We start from the raw sequence: 21,342 nt of genomic DNA on the forward strand, positions 1-21,342 counted from the left end.
TACGCACTCGATCGCGATATAGCGTGCTTCCTATAATTTTTTTTTTTTTTTTTTTTTTTTTTTCGATCGCATCAACACGTGTGTTTCCTCTTCTTTTCCCTAATTTCTCTAATCACGCGCGGAAACGTCCAATCCAACCCGACGCTTCGCGCGACTACTATAATAGCGCGCGGTCAGCGAAGTGAAAAGAGTAAAAAAAATTGACTACTCGACGGTAAACTTTAATACCCCGTTTTATTGTTGGTCCGGAGATTTAGCGGTTACACTCCGTATAGTATACATCGTAAAGTCCGAACACACGAGCGAACGAGCGAGCGACGCAGTGTAAGGAGAAGGGACGGTCGAAGAGAGACCCCGATCGAACTTCTCGCTCACGAAATAATCCGCAGGTCCGTTCGGGCTCCGCACGGTACACATCGGGGCGCCCCAACATGTTCACCTCCTCTCTCCCTCCTCTCTCTATCACCTCTCTCCCCTTCCTCGACTCTTTTCTCCCGCGTGCGCGCCCTTAGGCCTTACTGCGGTGCCCCTTAATTCCGAGTGTGCACTCGAGTCCGACCGACCGGTGGCGTGCGGCGACTCTAATACTTCGCTTTGGTTGCACGCGCGTGCATACACACTGTGTGTCGTTGCACACCAGTGTACGCGTCGACTTCGCCAGGGGTAAAGGCGGAAGGCATCGCCGCGCATATTTCCGTGCGTGACGCACCTTGGACGCTGGGCTTGGCTTGAAAGATATCGCTCTCCACACGCGTGCGTGCGTGCGTGCCCGCGCTTGTGTGCGCGCGTGTCCTTTTTCCGCTTTCAACGGATGTGTGTTTGTGTGCGAGAACACAGTTTAACAGCAAAAAAAATGGTGCATGTACGTGTGTATCCGAAGTGACGCGCGCGGACTATTGCGTTTTCTTTCTTCGATTGCTTTCAAATTGGACACCGAACCGATTTTTTTTTTTATAAAAACGGAGGAGGAGCGTTCTCCGATCGAACGAAAGAGCGCGGTGGTGTTCGCGTGGGAGAGCGAAATTTTATTTGCGATACGACGAGCATGAATATTTCTATATTTCGAAAATTGACCTCGGATTGTATTCGCTATGTCGCGTCGACTCGATGATATTATATCGCGTCGTTGATTCTCTCATGGTCGCGCGAAGTCTCGTAACTACGTGAACACCCCGTACATGCGTGCGCGCGCGAGCGAGCGAGCGTCGTACGGCACAAGGAGACGAAAGGCGCGCGCGACCAGTAAGGCGGAGACGCAAGAGACGGACGAGAACGAAAGGCAAAGAAGAGGAAAGGGAGACAGAGAGAGAAAGAACGAGCGAGCGAGCTGTGTGCGGCGAAAAAAAAAGAAGAGCGAGAGATACGACGCGACACGCACAAGAGCGTAAACGGATATACGGCGCACACGATTAACCGCGTCGCGTCGCGCCGCGCCGCGCCGTCGTGCCGGTTCGTTTTCAGTCCGGAGGAGTCTTTATACGACTGCGCCAGGCCGCTCTTTGCCGGCTGCCAACCGGTACGCTAACCGTCGAGTAAACCGGCAGTGCCGCGTTCGCTCGATCAGAGTATACGGGGTGTCTCTCGTCAGCTGCGGGTTCCTCGAAGAAGCAAAGTGAAGCGAGTTCTGAAACCGGAAGTGTCGAGAAATTGTCAGTTTCCGAGTTGCGTGAATGATCGAAAAAAAAAAATAATAAATAAGTGCTAGTATATAAACGAGATAAACGGTTCAAACTTGTGTACATGTGTATGTGTACTTGTGTGTGTGTGTGTGTGTGTGCGTACTTGTGCGTGTGAATTTAAAAACTCTTCGTATCTGCGACCGGAATCAAGTTCAAGGTAATTTACGACGAGTTTGTTTTGTTTTCATTTGCGAAACGTGATTTGAGAATTTTAACGACGATAGAAACATGAACGAGGTGTGATTTAAAACCCGATGGAGTTTTTATACAATCTGATGAAAACTCGCGTTTGGCGACGTATAAACAATTGAATATACGTTACAACAGAGTTTTAACACGTCGTTTGCGAGGGGCAGAAGAACTTGTGACTTCCGCGATAGGAAAAGGAATTTGAGACGACGCGCGCTATCTCTCTCCTCTCTCTCTCTCTCTCTCGCTCTCTATCTCTCTGTAATCTCCGCGCGTTCTTACATATTTCCGCTATCACATATTTGCTCGGTGTCCGTTTTAAAATCAGGGGAGGAGGGATTGCGAAACAGCGCGCGCATACCGCGCGGAATGTTTATATGACGAAAGAAGTTGAAACGACGAAGAATCGCATGTTTGTGTTTTGTAAGCAACTCTGTGCGCTGTTTACATTACAGACGTGACAACGCACCAATTTTGATTTCCGACGGAATTTCGAACACGGTGATTAGTTCGATTTGCAAAAAAAACGCGTTCTCGCGCTTATTTTATACACGCGATAAGGACGAATAAAAACTCGACGAAACACAAGCAACAATTGTTAATGTGTTTATACGATCCGATTTTGTAAAAGTAACGAGCATTGTGATCCAAGTCGATTCGCTTATGTTGTCAATCGCCAAGAAATTTATATACACGGACTTCTGAATTTGTTTCCGTCTGAAGAACATTAGAGGTTAACACACAACCTGTTGCACTTTAGCACACCGAAGCGCACCGCCAATTTAATTAACTTGCCCGTTGTGATAATTTTATATCGCGTGTGATTTTTTATTCATTTCAACTAGAACTTCCTCCCGCGTCTTGGAGGAGGAAAATTGCGCTCGATTGACTTTCGTTCGCGTTTTCCATCGGTTTGAAGAGTATTACAACCACGTCATCGTGTAACACGTTACATGAAGCGAAATGCTTGAAGGACGTTTCCTCGGTCCTCTGACAACCGAACACACGTTCGTCGATCCCTTCCGTGCGGTGTGTGGATTTATTCTACTGGTAATAATTCGCGCGAGAGAAACGTGGTTCCGCACATTGAAGCGAATATGAGCGTCCGTCAATGCGAGCTTTTCGCGAAACTCTCGCGTCAAAAATCGGAAAATTTGTATCTCGAATACTCTGTTCGCGAGTTAATTAAAAAGATTCAACGATAGACACATCGATAATCGGAGGATTTATATTGTTCGCGCATTGTTGTCGCGAGAATTTTCGCCCGCGTTTCGAATTTCTCGCGCGCGCGCTTCTCCGCACATTTTATTTTATTTTTTCGAAAAGAGACTTTCGCGTTCCCGAACGGAACAGAAAGATTTTTCCGAGAAACGCGACATTTTTGTAATGGAGAAATAGAAGAGATCGACAGTGTCGTAAAATCGAAACGATGGCGCTGTGACTTGTCGCGGGTAATTTCGCGACGAGAATACCCGCCGCGATGCACCTGGAGATGCACGCCTGGGCCTCGGAACGCGGGCTGTAACGTCTGCCGCGGTCTTTGACCTCCTTCTCCCCGGTGCAGCCCAGAAGCTCCGCGACGACGAGGCCGCATCGTTTCCAAATAGAGACTCGAAGAACGGAAGTGCGGGTAGCACGCTAAAAGCGCGCTGCACAGTTTCGTATTTGTTTGGATGTTATTTAAGAGTGTCAATTGAGATGGTTGAATGTATTTAAAAAAAAAAATTTATTTTTAGAAATACTTCGGACGTATATTTTTTTTTTTTTTTTTTTTAAATGCGGGAACGCGTCTCTAGCGCTTTTCAAAGTAATCCGAAGATATTTTCCCTGGTAAAATGTTTTTCAACCTTTTCCATCGCGAAGCAATTAGATGCTTTCGAGAGCATCGAGGATCATGTCTTCACCGCAACGCGGGGAAAATGTCGGATTCACGCTGAGAATTCCACTAGCTGCGCGAAGCGCTTTCCCTTGGCTTTCGGTGGCTCGCAAAATCCGGATAAAAACTGCCGCCAGTTTGCCGAAGTGCATTTCGGTCGTATAATGCGATGCGCCTTCCATTACGGATTATGATTTAACGGGCGTTCGCGGCGGCATATCTCGCGTGCGCGCGCGTCGCGCGGAAACACGCGGGGAATGGCGCGGAACGAGCGCGCGCGCGCGTATTCTGCGTTCGACGAACTTCCCTCATAAACGGGCATAAACGCCGGGGTACGGAAAGTTGCTGCCCCCGTTGACTGGCGCTCGTTCGCGTAATCGCCCGAGGTGATGCGAATAGTCAGCGTTGCCGATATATTGCGAACGATTCTCCCTTCCTCGTTCCGCGACCTATCCTCCCTGTCGAATCCGTTGCGAGCGTATTTATGGGCGGGAAACGTATAAATTAGGGGTGGGCAATTATTTCGGCGCTGTCGCGAAATTCACAATGGCCGGCTGTGCCTCGAAACTTGTAATGACGTCCACCAGTGCCGTGCGCGCGCGAACTTCCATGATTATCAATTCGTCGCGGATTTGTGAAAAATTCGATTGCGCGCGGTAATCTAAAAGCGAGAGAAGAACGAGGAAACACTTGGAACGCGCGATGTTTGCGCGCTATGAGAACAAGTTTTTCTTTTCATTTCTTGTGGCAACAAAACTTCTCGTTGGAATGAGCTGTGCTTACCTAACCTAACCTGAGTTACCTACCAATTTAATTTTCACGTCTCGTTTTGTCACGATGACAACACGGTACGGAATCATGTGTGTACATTTTTTTTTTTTCTGTTTGTTCACCGTTTCGAAGCGCGCTCGAAATCCGAAGGTGGGAGTACGATTTCTTTCTTCGCGCGTTGCGTATATGCGTTTGCGTGTGTGTGTTTTTCATATTTTTTCGTTTGCGTCGCCTGGCATCGCGTGGCGCGAGCCTCGGTGCCGTGCACCGGCGCGGTGTGACGGTTTCGCGTTTTTGCACTTTGCCGGGAGACGACGCCGTGCTTTCGCGTGCTCGCGTGACCCGCGACACATCGCTTGATAACGGGGTTGGGCAGTGGGATTGTGGGATGGAGGAGGGAGGGGCAGAGGGAGAAAGTGCTAACTCACATTAATTGCGTTTTGAGCTAGACGCGAGAGTCTAAAAGTTTGATTAAATTCGCCGCTTTCGTTTCTTGGGATTCTTGAACACTTTATCTGCCATTGCACGCTTAATTGCACGCCTCGTAATAACGCTTAATCGCCATGAGAACCACGTTGCCTCATGCTAATGTACCGCTAAATCGGACTCGACAAAGTTTAAATTTTTTTGTTTTCTTTTTTCTTTTTTTTTTTTTTTTTCCGTGAAAATCCCGGTGGATTGAGTTTGTATACCCCCTTCAGAAATTAGCTGCAATTCCGCGCGAAGTTATTTCACCGATTTCGTCGACGCAAGGAAAATATCGATTATGGGATTTTCGCGCACGAACGAGCGAATAATAGACTCTAATTGAATTAAGTTTGTTCTGAATATTAATATCATCTTTCTATATATGTGTGTGTGTGTACAGGGGAAACTACTATTTCAGAGAGCTTTTCTTCGAAATACAGGTTTTCGATCGTTCGTCTGATTCGAGCTGTCGTCATTTCAACCTCGTCGTCATTTTAAATATACACGCGTTCAGACGGAACATTCGCAAAACGAAACGCTTTTCAGAAAACACAGAGCGTTTTGTTACGTTGCGGTTCGAATAATTTTAATGAGATTCGATGCGCGCACAAACACATTCGCGAGCGCGCGCATACGTGTAACACTTTCTGTGATAATAACCAACTCGAGTTACGGATATACGCGCTCGCGATAAATATCGCGTATATATAAAGAAGTACGTATAGTGTTTATACACGATCGGTTTTAACTCGCAATGATACCGCGCATATGCGAGTAAAAACACACCTCGGTAGGTTTGCACCTTGGCTTCCATTATCGGCTTGTTGTACACATTTCCCGGAATTTGTTCGCGCGACTGAGATCGCGCAAAGAAAATAACAGGTTTATTACAAAAAGTCTAATCGCGAGTGAAATGTAGCGATAAAACTCGCTTTCTTTGTTTTTTTTTTTGTTTTTTTTTTTTTTAATGCTCGAATTATCTTTCGATCGACACTCGCGCGCGTTCAACATCTTGCGGTTTACTCGAAAAACATTTACAAATAGAGATGCAATTAGTTTAGCAAATTAAAAATTGCGTCGAAGAGACGTCTTCCGATTGGAACAGTCGGAGGACAACGGAATGAAGTGAAAACCGGTGATATTTTCTTCGGGACTAGTTTCGATTTAACGACGAGGATGAAGGAGAGAAGAAGCCGAAGCGTCAGAAAAGAAAGAGAGAGAGAGAGACTCGAGAGAGAATCCAGTCTTCCAGGACGTGTTCGAAATGACGTTTAGTGGAAGCCTTACGTTATAACCGCGCGCGCTCCGCCTCGATCGCGTTCGTTGAGGAGAAAACGTCGCTTGTTTTTGTTCACGTGGCTGGCGTGCGCACCGGCGGCCTCCGGCCACGCACGCACTCACGCATGCACACACACACACACACACACACATACATACACGCACAGACGCTGCCACGTAAAGGCGAATTTACACGGTTCGCTTCTTGGACGGTGTGATCACACCGAGTGAATCATCCCGCAGCGAAACGGGCTTTTTGTTTAGGCGCGCACCGCTACGGCGATAAACTGGCGCGATAGCGATCTCGCGAGACGGGCACCGTCCATCCGCGATTTCTCGCAACTCCACAAAGATCGAGAAAGCGATGAAAAAAAAAAAAACAAAAAAAAAACTTGAAATCACTATCGGCGAACGGGAAGCGTGAGAATCTATCGCTGTTTTGAACTAATCTTTTTTTTTTTTTCTTTTTTTGTAGAACGTGCGCGCGCACTCTGTTTTTCCCCGCGAATCAAGAGAACAATATTGCACATGATCGATGTATCAGATGACAGCGATGTGTAAAGACGAAATTCACGGAACTGCATTTTTAAAACAACAGCAGAGATCTGGGAATTTCCCAGAACTAAAACGATAGAGAAATGTCGGAGGATGCACACGCGCGCAAGTTCAAGGTTGCGAAGCGCGCGAGTTGTATAAGATAATATCACTATGTTCGCGTTTATTCACCGGGACTGAATCGTCGTGGAGGTTCAACTTGGCGCATAATTATTGTGACGATGAGTTTTGAGTTTCTGTTTTCTTTACGCTGTTAGAGAGAGAGAGAGAGAGAGAGAGAGAGAGACGCCGCGCGATCATCGGTGCGCGAGCACGCGGTGTAAATTCGCCTTAAGCGACGACGATCCCACGTCTCTCCCGACGACGTCAGGACCCTCGTCGCGGCCGTCAACCAGCAGCAGCGGAGCGGGCGGGTATAGAACGGCAGGAAGGAGAGAAGGGGGAAAGGGACACGACAATGCCCCACCCCGGTTTCTGGTATCGATCTGCCGCAACGAAAGTCGAGATACCGGCGTTGGAAGTATCAGCCGGACGGATAAGTCCGAATTATATCAGGCCGCGAGATATATGTATGTGTATATATATATATATATACATATATATCCGCTGTATGTGTGTATGTATACCGCATAGCTCTATACACACACACACACACGTACATCCCTTCGCGCGTAATATGGCCGCGCGTGTAAACGCGTTGCGGGTCCTTTCCAGCTGCTACCTGACTCAACGAAGGCCAGAGCCCGGTCTCGCTGAGCGACTTTTGTCTCGAAAATGTCGGTTGGCCGCCGCTTCTCTCGGCGCCGCGGGCAGATTCGTCGCCGCCCGTTGCCGAAGCGAGCCGAACCCGAGTCTCTCGAAAGTGGCGGCGCGTTATCGCCGCGCGCGGCGGAGAATTATTCTCGCCGGTAAACAGATGAACGTTTGTCGCGCGCGTTCGGTGGTTCCGTCGTCGCGGCGCGGCGTCGTGTCGCGCTCACTCAAAAAAGAAAGAGAGAGAAAACGCGCAGTCGGAAGGAAGCGGCGGTCACGAAGCGACGAACAGCCGTAATGCGGGCTGTTTTTAGCGCAAGTTTTTAGTAATAACAGACGATTGGAATTTCTTGCGCGGAAAAATATAAATCGGAGAAGGTGTTGTTGTTGTTGTTGAAGTTTGCGGTTGAATAAGCGAGACGCGCGGGTAAATATTTATATAGTGTTGGGAACACGACGTGTGTGTGACACAATCAATCTTCGCTCTCTCTGTGGAAGAAATTCACGAGTGCGTGCGCACGGAAAGTGTTTTGTGTGAATTAGACTTTTGCGCGCGCCGCGTCACACGATAAAAAGCAATAGTCGATTACGTTTTATTAAAGAGAGAGATATTCACGCAATAATAATATATATATACATATGTATATATAACAAAAGGATTTTAGTAAAACTTTTTAGCCTTAGATATCGCGTTATTGCCGGAATGCGTGTGATTGCCAATTAAACTAATTGAATTCTGATAAAATGTGTAATTATACACACACACACACACATATATATATATACATATATACACATTCATACTTGATTTATTTTAATCAAAACACAATATTCCACCGTGTACAAAACTCGGAAATAGAACTCTATGTAAATAGAACTCTTCTATAGTCACATTATAGCAACGAAGCCCGAAGAGTATTACAATTTGTAAAATCGCTCTCTCTCTCTCTCTTTCTTTTTCTTGTTCTTGCTCGATGAATCGTCGGTTTTCGCAATTTCGCGTGATAATATTGCAAAGAACTGAAAAGCCGACGCGATGCGCCGGCCCGTCGTCGCGCGCCATTAAAAACCATTGAAAGCATCGAAACCATTGAAACGTGATCTCTGCCGGGTGAGAGGCAGGCGGCGGCACGCAAAGCCGACAGCTGCGAGAGTGCTCTCTTTCTCTCTCTCTCTCTGTAGCAGGTACGATGTAGGCATGAGGAACGATGTGAAATTATAGCGGCAATATGCGCGCGCGTATACACGTACACGCGAGCGAGCGAGCGTATTTTCCATTGCCGTACGTACACGTATCGTTGTTTATTTGTGCGCGCGTTGTGCGTGTAAATGCAAGATCTTCCGCACGTGCGCATGAAAAATCGCGCGCGCTCTCGAACTCGCGCGGAAAAATCTGTCCTGGAATAACGCGCGAGCAGGGCCGGCGCAATTTCATCCGCGCACATATTGTTGCAACGTGGCCGCGTTTAAGCATGCGAAAAAGTAAAATAAACGCCGGCAATGTATCAACGCCCACGAGCGCCGCACGCGCGAAACTGGGCCGATCCTACGGGGTGTTTCAGAAAACACGACGCGCAATTGGTAGAAACAAAAAAACAAAAAAAAAGAGACGCTTTTTATTTCGTTCTGAATTTAGGACACGTGTACAGATTGTTTTCGGTGTGTACGGAGAGAGACGCGCGAGATCTTTCTCTCTGCGCGTTCGATAAATCGCTGAAGGTGAGGGAGGGGGATCGATTTTAATTCCGAGACATCAATTACATACGCATTGTATTATTTGTTATTCAACGCAAATGGTAAAATCGACGGGATTTCGGTTATATTAAGGCTTAGTAATAGAAAATTGCATATACACACGCGCACACAATATGGCGCACAATTAATGACGCTGCAAACATTGACATTTCGAATATCGTCAATTACATTGTGGAATTTGTGTTCAACGCTTGGCGTATTCATGAACATCCTGAATTTCGTGAATTATTTCTCGTCATCTGACACATGACATCTCTCCCCCTCCAACTAAGAAGCTTCTATCGTATTCCGCGCAACACACACGCACGCGCTCGGAACACCCAATTCTCCATTTCTTTTTAATCTTAACGATCAACTCTGTTTGAAGAATGAATCGCGGTAAGATAAATTTTGATACTGTGAGATTTTTCCGCGCAAGCTTTTTTTTGTTTCACGCAATCAAACAAAATTGCATGGAACGCGGTATATATTGTACCGATGTGTTTTTTTTTTGTTTTGTTTTTATTTCTGAGAGGTAGGTAGAGTATTTTTGTTTTATTTGTGTTTCGCTCTTATCTTCGTAATTTTCGATATTACATCGTTTTTAATGAAGCACACAGCACCGGCGGTCGCGTCACTCCTCCCGGATACTGTCCTATACGGAGGCGATGGTAGACGCGCGCACGCGCTGATGGCGGCGCGCATAGCTCCTCTCGCTCATCTGCACTTATCAGTTAACACATTCCTTAATTAAATGAGGCGGTCGCCTCTCGACGTTAGGGAAAACGAGTAACGAGACAGCGACGAGCGGGAGCGCGCTCTCGCACTGTTTACGTGTGTATGTAAACGCGCGTGTGTATACGCGTCGCGTAATGGCCACCGCTCGCTCTACCTATAATTATTAAGTGCCATCCGCGCGTGGCTCTCGCTTCGAGGAAAGAGCGTCTTTAACGACGCGAACAATTTCGTCGAGAAGGTCATTGCCGTTCGAAAAACGCATTAAAAAAATTTTTTTCTTTTTTCTTCTACCACGAGGCAGGTGCTTCGCGCGTTTCTTTATTAATTGGCACGTTTTTTTTTTTTATACGGGTAGCGAGCGTGTTGAGCACACGCTCGATATCACGCCGTTCGTGCGACGTGCTTCGACTTACGTCGTGACCGGAGCGGATGCGTCTCACTCGCGCGCGAAAAATTCTATATATCAGATGATACTCTTTCGCAGAAACAGATGTTATATATTCGATACGTCTAACGACGTTTCTCGTCGAGTATATCAGGGAATAAAAGTACACGAGAGAAGAGTACACGTTATTTCTGTCTGTAATGACAGAAATATCTATTGCGAGCTCAGAATCAAGCTTCAACCTCGGCAGCGAAGTCTTGTGGGACGTATACCCTGATGAATGTTTTTCTTCTCAAGTGTATCGGGTTAAAAAATAAAAAAAAAAAAAAAAAAAAGAATACACGACACGCGCGCGTTGTTCTTGTCTCTACAATACACAAACGTTAAGAAATATCAGAAGCTCGAAGTGTGGCGGCCGATGTTGTGTTGATTACACGGGAGCAAATTATGAAGTACGGTATCTGCGCTTTATTGTGAATCTTGCACATTAACTGCCCGGTGCTTAAACATTGTTTGCGAAGTAGTTGCGCACCTGCTTATATGTACAATATCAGAAGGAGAAGTTGGCCAAACTCGCTCGCTGAACTTACCAGAGAACGCGCGCGTGACTTTCAGCGCGCGTGTACACGCGCGTGCGATCGACATTTTCACTCGGAATAGGCTGTGGGGCGCGTACAATAGTCTGGAACAATAATAATAATAATAATAACAGCATCTCTCGCTGCGATCGACGTTACAACACGTATAAATGTTTGATAAAATAATGTATGTATTTTATTCGTCGCGAAATATGTGTATATCTTTGACTTATATACGAGAGAGAAATTAAATCATTCGTTAAACAATGTTTCTCGTTTTACCTTTTTAATATTACGCTTTTTCGCAAAGCTCTGTGTTTTTCTCCGCGCTCTCTCGCAAGGAAAATGATTTCTGAAAAATATATATATATATATACGCCGCATTCATATATTCGCGTTCTCTACGCTAGCGGGGTTCTCTGTTGTCTGTGTTAAAAGGATAAAGCCGCAAACTTCAATAAAACCACGTGACTATCATATTTCCGTGTAGAACTACTGGAACACGTGTTTCAATCCCCGCGTTCGCGTTTCACTTCGCAGAGGAGTCTACGATGTCATTAAATCCGTTTCGCGAACAGAAGCGAAATTGCAATAAACCGAATTTCCGCCTTAATTAGATGACGAAAGTTTCAAAAAGCTCCAGGAAACGCGCAACTCCACTTCAAAATCAAAGCTACATGTGCGTCCGTGCCGCGCACACACGCCCGCCGTGTTCTCTGGCTACAACCCTCGATAAAAAAAAAAAAAAAAAAGAAAAAGAAAAAAATTTCACCCCGACGTGACGCGACTTTCATTTTTGTTTATCTCCGCCCGTCATCGACTCGGAGGGGTAAGATTTGTTGGCGCGTAATAACGAATCATCCCTGATCGCGCGGGCGAGAGACCTCCGTCGATCTCTGTAGGCCTGTGTTACGGGGGATAGACCTTGAACACGTGTTCCAGGCGCTCTCTCTACAGAGATCAGCTTGAGCGGTTCCCTTTGTCTTCCCCGTTATAGCAGAAAAGGATTTCGCGCTGCTTCCGCGTAATCGGCCGAACATATTTCAAACGCGATGACGCGCGATCGCTTACCTCGCAGACCGACGAGTGATTGCGAGCGAGCACAAATTCGCAAAAATTTTCGCCCTTCTCTTTTCCCTGTCTCTCGAATTGGATCTTCGTGCGACTGGGCGTTCTCGAAGATGGAAATGGTGGATTTTCACCGAAAGTCGGTTAATACCTGTAATCTGACAGCACTTTGAAATATCGACTGAGATATATATATGTATATATATGTATCTTGTCACTGAAATCAGAGCTGCGGGATCGAATATTACGGTTCAATTGGCAATTCGATCGATTGCGGCTCGAAATCACGGCAAGTCATCGCGCGCAGTTCCCGTGAATATTAAAACTCCAATTTTTAATTAAATTAATTCCCCTCTTATCAATCTGATTCAATCGTTTCTTTCTTTCTTTCGGCAGCAATTTTTTTTATGCATATATCCGAGAGAAATTATTGCTCTGTATGTCTTTAAATTCCCAGCTCTGTTTCTGTGCGTCGTGAACTTTCATGTTCACAAGCGCTTCAGTATTCAATTTCTTATCGTGATACGGTGTTATTATCGCACTTAATATTCCTTCTTTTTTTTTTTGTTTTTATCTGCTATCGTTTTTGTCTATTACTATTGAGTGCGCACAACGCCGATATAGGTAATAACGCGACCGTTTCTTCGTCCGCGCGAAATAGCAAACAGCATTTGCATCCGCTGAATAATCATCAGTATTGGTTTATGAATACTAAGAATTCGCGCATATCGAGGGTCGTGATTCGCGCGCGCGCGCGCGGTCGCCCTTTCGCGTTTGCGCTCGCAATCGTTCTCTCTTTTTCTCCTCTTCGTCTATTCGCGCGGTGATCGATCGTGTTCCGTCGAATAAGTGGATACGTCTCTACGGTTTTATGGAGAATGCGGGAGAAAGAGAGAATGATATGAAAGAAGGAGAACGCGCGCGAGAGAAAAGAAGAAAGGACGCGCGCGCGGTTGGGAGCAGAACGAGGGGGGGAGAAAAGCAGAAGAAGAAGCAAAGCTGATTTATGGGCGACGGTGCCGAGGCGTTTTCGCTGCGTAACTTCCGCCAATTTCGTTTCGTCTTGCCTCGACGGGGGAGCCCCCGGTTTCCGGTTTCTAACCGAATGGCCAACCGCGACTTCGCCGCGCTGTTATTACCCCGACGCGCCGATGTTGCGAGCGTTTCCTTGCGAAATATTACTGTAACGAGGCGCGCGCTACAAGAACTGCGAGCGAGAGCGCGCGAGATTAATATATACGTTTTGCGCTTCGATTTTCGCACGTAAATTGATGCTAATGAATTACAGGTGTAACGTTTGTCGTTAAATAAATATTTGTTTAAAATCAATTTGTGTATGATAATTACTAAGAACATTAAATTTTAATGTGCATGTAAATAGGAGCGAGGAATATGTAGTTTACACACATTTGTTTGTATAAAATATTCTGAATAGTTACGGAATAGAGAGTCGTAATAATTAAATATTGTAAAGAGTTTAAATAATTAATTACTATGTTTTTGTAGTTTAAAAACAAAATGTTGTTTAAAAACAAAATCATTAGCTGTCTGTAAACAATTTCAACCGCTTTTGTTGTTATTGATAAAGATTTTGTTATCACAGTTGTGTTTTCTGTCCGTGAACGATTTGCATCGGTCTTTTCTGTTAGTTGATTTTTTTTTTTTAAGAAAGTCGCGTTTTGATATCTTTCGAAACTTTTCGCCGCGTTTCTTTTTCTCGACGGCGCGATCGTTTAAGCGCCAATGAATCAAACGTGGAATCGAACGCACGGCGCAATAACGTGGCAACGATCGATTCGCAAGAATTACGGCAGAGAGAAAACGACGCAACGCGGAGCAAAATCTAGGCCGTGCGCGACTCCCTGAGAACTGGAACGTGCGTGCAGGTGCGAAACCTCGCGGTGTCGCGAGAAACGCGTATTTTCTTCCTTTAAATCCCTCTCCGGCTTCTCTCCCGTTACATCTGGACAACTGAATTTAAGACAGCGGATACGAGACCTCGCGGTGTGTCGAGCATAATAACAATTTTTCATTCGTCGTCTACGTGCTTTTTTTTAACGACGCCAGTTAGTTCGCAGCGAAAAAGAATTCCAGAAATGGAATAAATAACGCGCTTGAACACGCGATAATAAAACGCGAGTGTGTTACAATCTTGAAATTGTATATATTTTTTACCGTGTGTTAGAGTTATCGAGAGAAAATTTATTTACACCCACAAGAGTGGAAGTTGGTTGGTGATTTCATAAGAAACGCGCGGTAAAAGAGAATCGTACGTAGAAAGGGTATGGGGAATAAAACAAATCAAACATTTGCCGTAAAATAACACATTCTCGGAGTCGATTATTTTTCATTGTGCGGCAAAAGTTAATCTTTCCTCGCTCGAAACGAAGTTGTAAATCCCGCGCATCGATTACACCCGCCACGACAGATATAAACCGCTCGCGATGTTTCGCGAAAATTGTCGATTAAAACTTTGAGGTCGGCCATTAGCCTTCACCCACATTGCTCACTCGGCTCGCTCCGCGTGTAGCCATGGCGCGCGCAATTGCGCCAACTGTTTCTCCCGGGCAGTTTGCGCGCCGCGAGTGCATGACGTACCGAAGGTGTTGCTTCGTCGAATTAATTTGTGCATTATCACGAGCACTTAACCCCCTCGTTGCTCGATGCGTCACACGCGGACGCATATATTATTCCGCGTGATCGCGCGCGCGCGCGAAGCCCCAATTCCAAGCAGTGTGCGTCGCGCATTTTGCATGCAAAACGACCGGGGAGGAAAAAAAACGACCGTAAGTCATCGTTGTAAATTTTACAGAGAGAGAGAGAGAGAGAGAGAGACGTAATAAAATAAAAGTCACACTAGAAAAAGTGGAGGTAAAGTTGAATTTATTTACAACGGGCAAACAAAAACGCCATACGGTAATAAGCGCATTTGATAAACAGGATGATATTTCTTTTTTGAAACTCTACGCGTTAGTTTTTTTCCCCTCTCTTTTATTTTCAAACCACAAAAATTCACTTTTGATGTTTATTTTAATTCGCTGCTTCGCCAAGTTGCATTTTCTTTTATTATGTCGTCATATCGTGTGTTTTATCCACGTAAATTAAATATATTATATCCACGCGGGATATACGCGTTTTTCGGCGTTAACGCGAGATGAGATGATAACAGCAACAATGACGGACATAATATCATAACATTTCCGCTAATATGACTGGCCTATATGCGAAATGGAATATCGCGCAAGATGCCAGGTAGATTCTCGTAATAATTTTTGGACGATTTCACTGCCAGCTAACAACGAAAAGCTTTTCAACGAAAATCCCGAAAAATACTCACGATCCGATATTATACTAATGCGTCGGGAGAGGGAGGAGGAAAAATATATACGTATGTACATATAGCTATCCTATGCCGAACAACGCATTAAAGATGGTTACGCGCGCGAGATAAATTTATGCGCGCATTATCGTGACTGTTTAACTACGTCATCGGTAATGACGGCCGATAAGCGACAAAGAGAAAAGCCGGGAAAGCGTTGTAGTTGCATAATTAAATAAATGGGAAATTTTGTGGAAATGTTCCGCGCGACTGTGTGCCGTACGGGAATACCTTGGTAGAAGCAATTAGCAGATCGCAGATGATCGTAATTGACGTTATTGCGGTAATTTGATATTCTCACTCGGCACACGAAAAATCGCGCTGAATTACGATATTTTATTGCGCGCGCATTAATTCTTATTGAAAATTCACCTGATTACGCGCGGAAAGATGCGTGTTTACGCGCATTTCAGACATATCGAACATTATCATTTATATTTCGCGGCGTGATATCGCGTTACATTTGTCGCAAAATAATATTCCGAATAATTTTCCGATTCAAAGAGAGTTCCGCGTGTGCGTGCACGCGCGCGCGCGCGCGCACGTACGTGGGAGAGAAAGAGAGAGAGATTCTACAATGTTTCAGTAGTAATATTTAGTTTGCAGCTCTTTGATAAGATACGCGATCGTTTACTGACGATTGCCAGTCAATGTTACAACGGCTTTACGTTGCAATTAAATTTGTGCGAAACAATATCGTTCAATTAAATAACAATATAAATTTCAGTTCGAATTTTACACGGCAAAACGGCGCCGGATGTATATTCCGCGTCAGAGACATACAAATTCTCTCTTGAAAACACGTCAAAAACCCGAGAACACGAGAACGCGCGATCCTCTTTGATAACGTTAACGCGAAGTGCATCGAAGAAATCAAAAACTCACGCGCGCACGTCAAATCGCGCCATTCGAAATTGCCATTCTCGGGGAAGACACTGACCTAGATACCGATGGGGGGAAGGTCGTATGTAAACACGTCGGTACATACATCGGACCTACATACGTACATATATGTATATATATGTATATATATATATATCGACGTATTTATATACATACATACATATATGTATATATTATATACCTATATATGTACGTACGTACGTACGTACTCTCGAGTGAATAATACTTGGATCGGCACGCGTACAAGTACACACACACACGCACGCGCGCGTGTACTGATGGCGCATAAAATAGAGGGTTATATATTTTCTTCTCTCGGGTTCTCGCTCTCACAGAGAAATCTCGCGCCGTAATAAGCGATGTACGCGCGCGCATTGCGCGTACGTATACAGAGTGTATTGCGAAATGTTTGCCACGTTGATTAAGCGCGCGACACAGCCCTTTGAGCGTGCAGGAAGTTAAATTAAATTTGACAGAGTGCGTGTGTAAATCAAGTGCGCGTATATCAGTGCGAGATGTCGTACTTTTTGCGCGGAAAAATCCATTGAGATTCCATTTCAGCGTTCTCGGTGTTGTTTTTGAAGCGAATAAAGACAGGTGAAAAAAAGAAAAAAAAATCAACGATCGATTGGCAATAATTATCTTAAAATATGAAACGTGTAAAACTCAAAGAAATTTGGTTAACTTTTATATGTGGTCGTAATTAAAATTTATTAAAAGCAGTAAGTGGTCTTTGAAAAAGATACAAAATGTGCTTTGTCAACATTTTTTATGTAATTTGCATTTCAAAGTGGATTTATTTTGCACACCGTGTGTATATATTATATATTATATACTACATATATATATATATATGTACATACACACACACATACATGTGATATTTACCTATGCGCACGTATGACTGTTTACAAAGCGAGACGAATGTACACACGCGCTCGCGCGCGTGCGTCAGCGCGTAAAAGCGCAAGTTCATGAATGAAGCTGTAGTAGTGACGAGTACAAGTGTATACGTGCGTACGTAAAGTTATATCGATGACTCAGTCAGAGTCCCGCAGTCTCTTTACAACTCGCGCAATTTACAGTTCGCTCTTTCTCGAGAGTTCGTTGAACTTCAACTCTGCTGGGGGTTTTTTTTTTCCCCGTCAAACTTTTTCTTGTTAACTGTCACCGCGCGTTCGATTGGACATATGGAGAGGTTGATAAATCAATGCGTTTATAGTGTAATAACTGCCTAACGTTTCTGTGCTGTATACACGGTTGTATATATATACGGATTGTGTATATATATTGTTTAGTTTGGAGAATGCACATTGCGGTTTTTAATTTTCGACGTATAATATATCGATTACACTATGTAAATAGATGAAGGATGGAGGCGAGTTATACCACGATGGTCACGATAATCAATGGGTTGTGGTTGATATTCTACTGTTTGTATCGACTGTTAACGGCAAAATGGCCATTTCGTGTTCCCGTTCGTTGTTGCGTGCCGATCTCTAATTTAACAAAATGCAGTGTTTGAAATGATCGATAACCGAAGATAATTATTATTCCACACATGCGCATTCAGAAATGGACGCACTGGTCGCAACGTAATTGTGTTCCGCTTTGATGAGCATTGGCTAGGCGCGTAAAGGCGTGTTCTTAATTACACAGAGCATAAAAGTGTGTAATATATTTTTCATTGCGTTTCTTCTCTCGATGCAATTAGACATGTTCTTACTTATCGTTTGCAAAGAATAAAAGAACATTTGTTATATTTACAAGAATTAACGTTAACAATAGAAGAATTATCGCGCACATCTATTTATAATTTTTTTTTTGTTTCTGTTTCCGTGTGCGCGCGCACGCGCGCTCTATTCTTTGAGAGGTACACAAAAGTGGTCGGTAAAAAATTAATATGCTATCGCTTCGGCATCACGATATTGGCAATAAAAGTTATTGTTATTGCGAACGATGCCGCTAATCTAAATATTCGGGCGTGCGCGCGCGTATGTGTGTGTGTATGGGTGTGTGTGTGTGCACGTGTGTGCGATTGACGTTCGGATGACGAGCGTCACGTTATTCATGAATTATGGATATAACTGAAGCGCGCGCGCGCGCGCGCGCTTGATATCGCCGACGCGGTGCGGCTTTTCCGCGTTTCATACGTGTCGGATACCAGGGCCGCCTTTCTACGCTCGATTGTGCTAGGTCGAGGCTCTTGGCCGTTATCAACGTCGGGCGAAGAGATAAGAGCCTTCCTCGTTAATTAATGAATTAATGCCCGGGCAGATAAAATCGGCCGAGGTCGAGCAACCCATTGAGCCCCCGGAGTCTTTAATCCGCGTCACCGCCCGGGAAATCGCCTCCAGCGCAATGAGAAAAAAAAAAAAAAAAAAAAGAACTAAAGGTCGTGTGTCAGAGTTCGCGTAATTAATTGCACAACAGATTATTGATTATTCACGTTCGCAAAGTATGAAACCCGCGCGCACAAACGATGTAAGATAGTGCGGGCAAACTCCGGGCCGCGCTAATGACGCGTCGGTTTTCTCAAAGCGTTTCTTGCGCGCGAATGGCGAAGAATCAGCCTGTACATATAGTAAATGACACCTTGTTGATGTATAGAGCAAAAATTTGTTACGATCTTTCCGCTCCGGGAATGTAACGCCTGCGCGTTCAGATCGTATATAATGGAACACATCGCGCAATTAAGTTAAGACCGATGTTGGAAAGTTCATTTCCGATTTCTCGAGAATTCTTTTATTAATATTTCAAGACATTCTTCACACCGCGTGTGTGTGTGCAATTTATCAAATGCCTAATACAATGAGAAAAAAATTTAGGAAGTGTAACTTAGCAAGTGTAAGCGTCAAAAGAGACACCGCGACATGCCCGTGTGTTTCTTTTGTTGAAATTTCCGCGGATCACAGAGATTTTTGCTCGCACATGATAAGAGGTGAGGTTCATCGCCTCGCCGTATTCAAATTTAAGTCGTGATTCGATTTGCGAGATGATATAACATTTGGATTAAATTCAGAACCGAGAAGGTTCGACCAAACCTCAACACGAGGATCTATTTTGTTCAATAGAAATAATAGATTCATATTCAGGAGAGTTATATAGAAAGTATATTGATGAAACGTATCAAAAACAACGTCGTCACATGTGTAACGAGAGAACGTTTACCGCGCGCATTATTCGCGTCGCACGATTGTTTCCGCGTTACGCTTGCGCGCTATAAATACACCGCGAGCGAGGAAGACGTTCTCCGCATATGTTGTGCTTCGCACAAGTAACTCGTAAAAATTTCAAGTGCGCGCCGCTACCCGTTTGTAAAGGCACATATAAGCGACATAGCGCGGTATCGCTTTTTGCTCGCAAGCGATACAGTTACAGTGCGTCGAACGATGCGAGTTGCACACATTTGTTTAGTTGGATACACACGTCCGCATACCTATCGTAGCTTCTCTATCGGAAACGCGCGGCGCGCGTAGACGCGCGAGCGAATAAGCGACTTTGCAACAGTAAAGCAAGCATCGCTAACATTGACTCGGCATTCATGCATTAGCGTGCGCCAATGTAAACGCTCTGCTGCATTCGTGTGTTTCCTTTTCCGCGGCGAACGCGATCGATGGCAAATATTACTTTGGTCAATTTCAGCCGGGAGTCTATTTACTTGTTTGTGGTATCACTTTGCTGCGTCGAGAGGGAAAAGTCTCTCGCGAGAGAGCGAGAAAGAGAGAGAGAGAGAAACGGAGAGGAGAGAGGGCGAATGTGTGGCGAAGGGATGAGAAACGCGGATGCGATTCCACCACACGGCGGGTTTGTGTGCACGCGCGATGATGCGCTTTCGCAACTATAGCGCACGCGCGCGCAGTTACGAATACCGGAGAAGAAAAAAAAAATTAAGCCACTTATCTCTCTCAACGAACCTTTCGACCACTTTCAACTGTTATGATTATAATATATATATGTATATACACACACGCATATGTATAATGATTCATGATTCTCTCTCCCTCTCTCTCTCTCTCGAAATTACTCTCAATTTTGGACTGAGTTATGATACTCGTAACTATGTTTCATTTATGTGACACGACTGATAGCACCGACTGTCACAAATTTTATACCATATTATATACGGTGTATTTTCGTAGTAATAAATTAATTTTGGGGCCGTAGCGTATACGGTGTATTAGCGCACATTCAAAAGTTCTTACAGAGTAGAACACATTTTTAACGAAATGTTTTCAACATTTTCTAACGCGAATTATTGCCTCTACACTCGTGTGCGAATACATAATCTGCTTTTACTACCGGGACTGATAAAATTAATGATGAATAAATCGCGCTAAAATTGTAGCGCTTCTCAATTCCGTTAGAAATGTTAAATAAAACACGCGACTGACAAGATGCGTTTACGACGTCGTTACGGCAAAATCGAAATGAAGATAGTACGACGACGCGAGTCAGTACAGGAAAAACGAGAAGAACTCGGCTTTTATTATCGTCGATTTATTCACGTGGGTGCGCTGCGGTAACGAAGCGATAAACGATTCGAAAGCGCCGCGAAGTACGTGCATGCGAGCGCGCGCGCGGTCGGTCTCGGCTCGGAGGAGGAGGATATCCGCTAATGGCCGCGCGTGTAAACGCGCGTCGTGTAATAATCCTGGCCGACCGCTGATATAAGAACATCCTAGGCCGTGATCTCGGCGTTGCTATTAATGACGTAACGCATTTCTGTGTGTTTCAGGTGCGATGGAGTCTCGTGGAGTCGGCTTCTACTATGAGTTGAGGCTTCGTAATTAATCGTGAGTACGCGATCTTATACATATACATATGTATATATATATACACACACATACACACGCTGTATATAACACATAAGCGACGGTACATAGCAAACGAGTGCTATGTAACCGAGAGAGAGAGAGGGAGACGGGGAGAGGGGGAGACGCGCGAGATCGTTAAAGCGATGTTCGCAGCATACGATCGTCGTGTGT

At 44.8% G+C, this 21,342-nt stretch overlaps 1 long non-coding RNA gene across 1 annotated transcript in view; it reads left to right on the plus strand.

Annotated features, from left to right (window-relative positions):
• Positions 1-21,342, plus strand: part of LOC109856103 — a 107,444-nt gene that overhangs the window by 77,390 nt on the left and 8,712 nt on the right. Inside the window, exon 3 of the long non-coding RNA XR_002250350.1 lies at positions 21,093-21,150. This is a non-coding gene — a long non-coding RNA (uncharacterized LOC109856103). The remainder of the gene's footprint in view (positions 1-21,092; positions 21,151-21,342) is intronic.

Source organism: Pseudomyrmex gracilis, unplaced genomic scaffold, assembly GCF_002006095.1.
Source record: "Pseudomyrmex gracilis isolate BER0280 unplaced genomic scaffold, ASM200609v1 scaffold_107, whole genome shotgun sequence".
Taxonomy (NCBI): Eukaryota; Metazoa; Arthropoda; class Insecta; order Hymenoptera; family Formicidae; genus Pseudomyrmex; species Pseudomyrmex gracilis.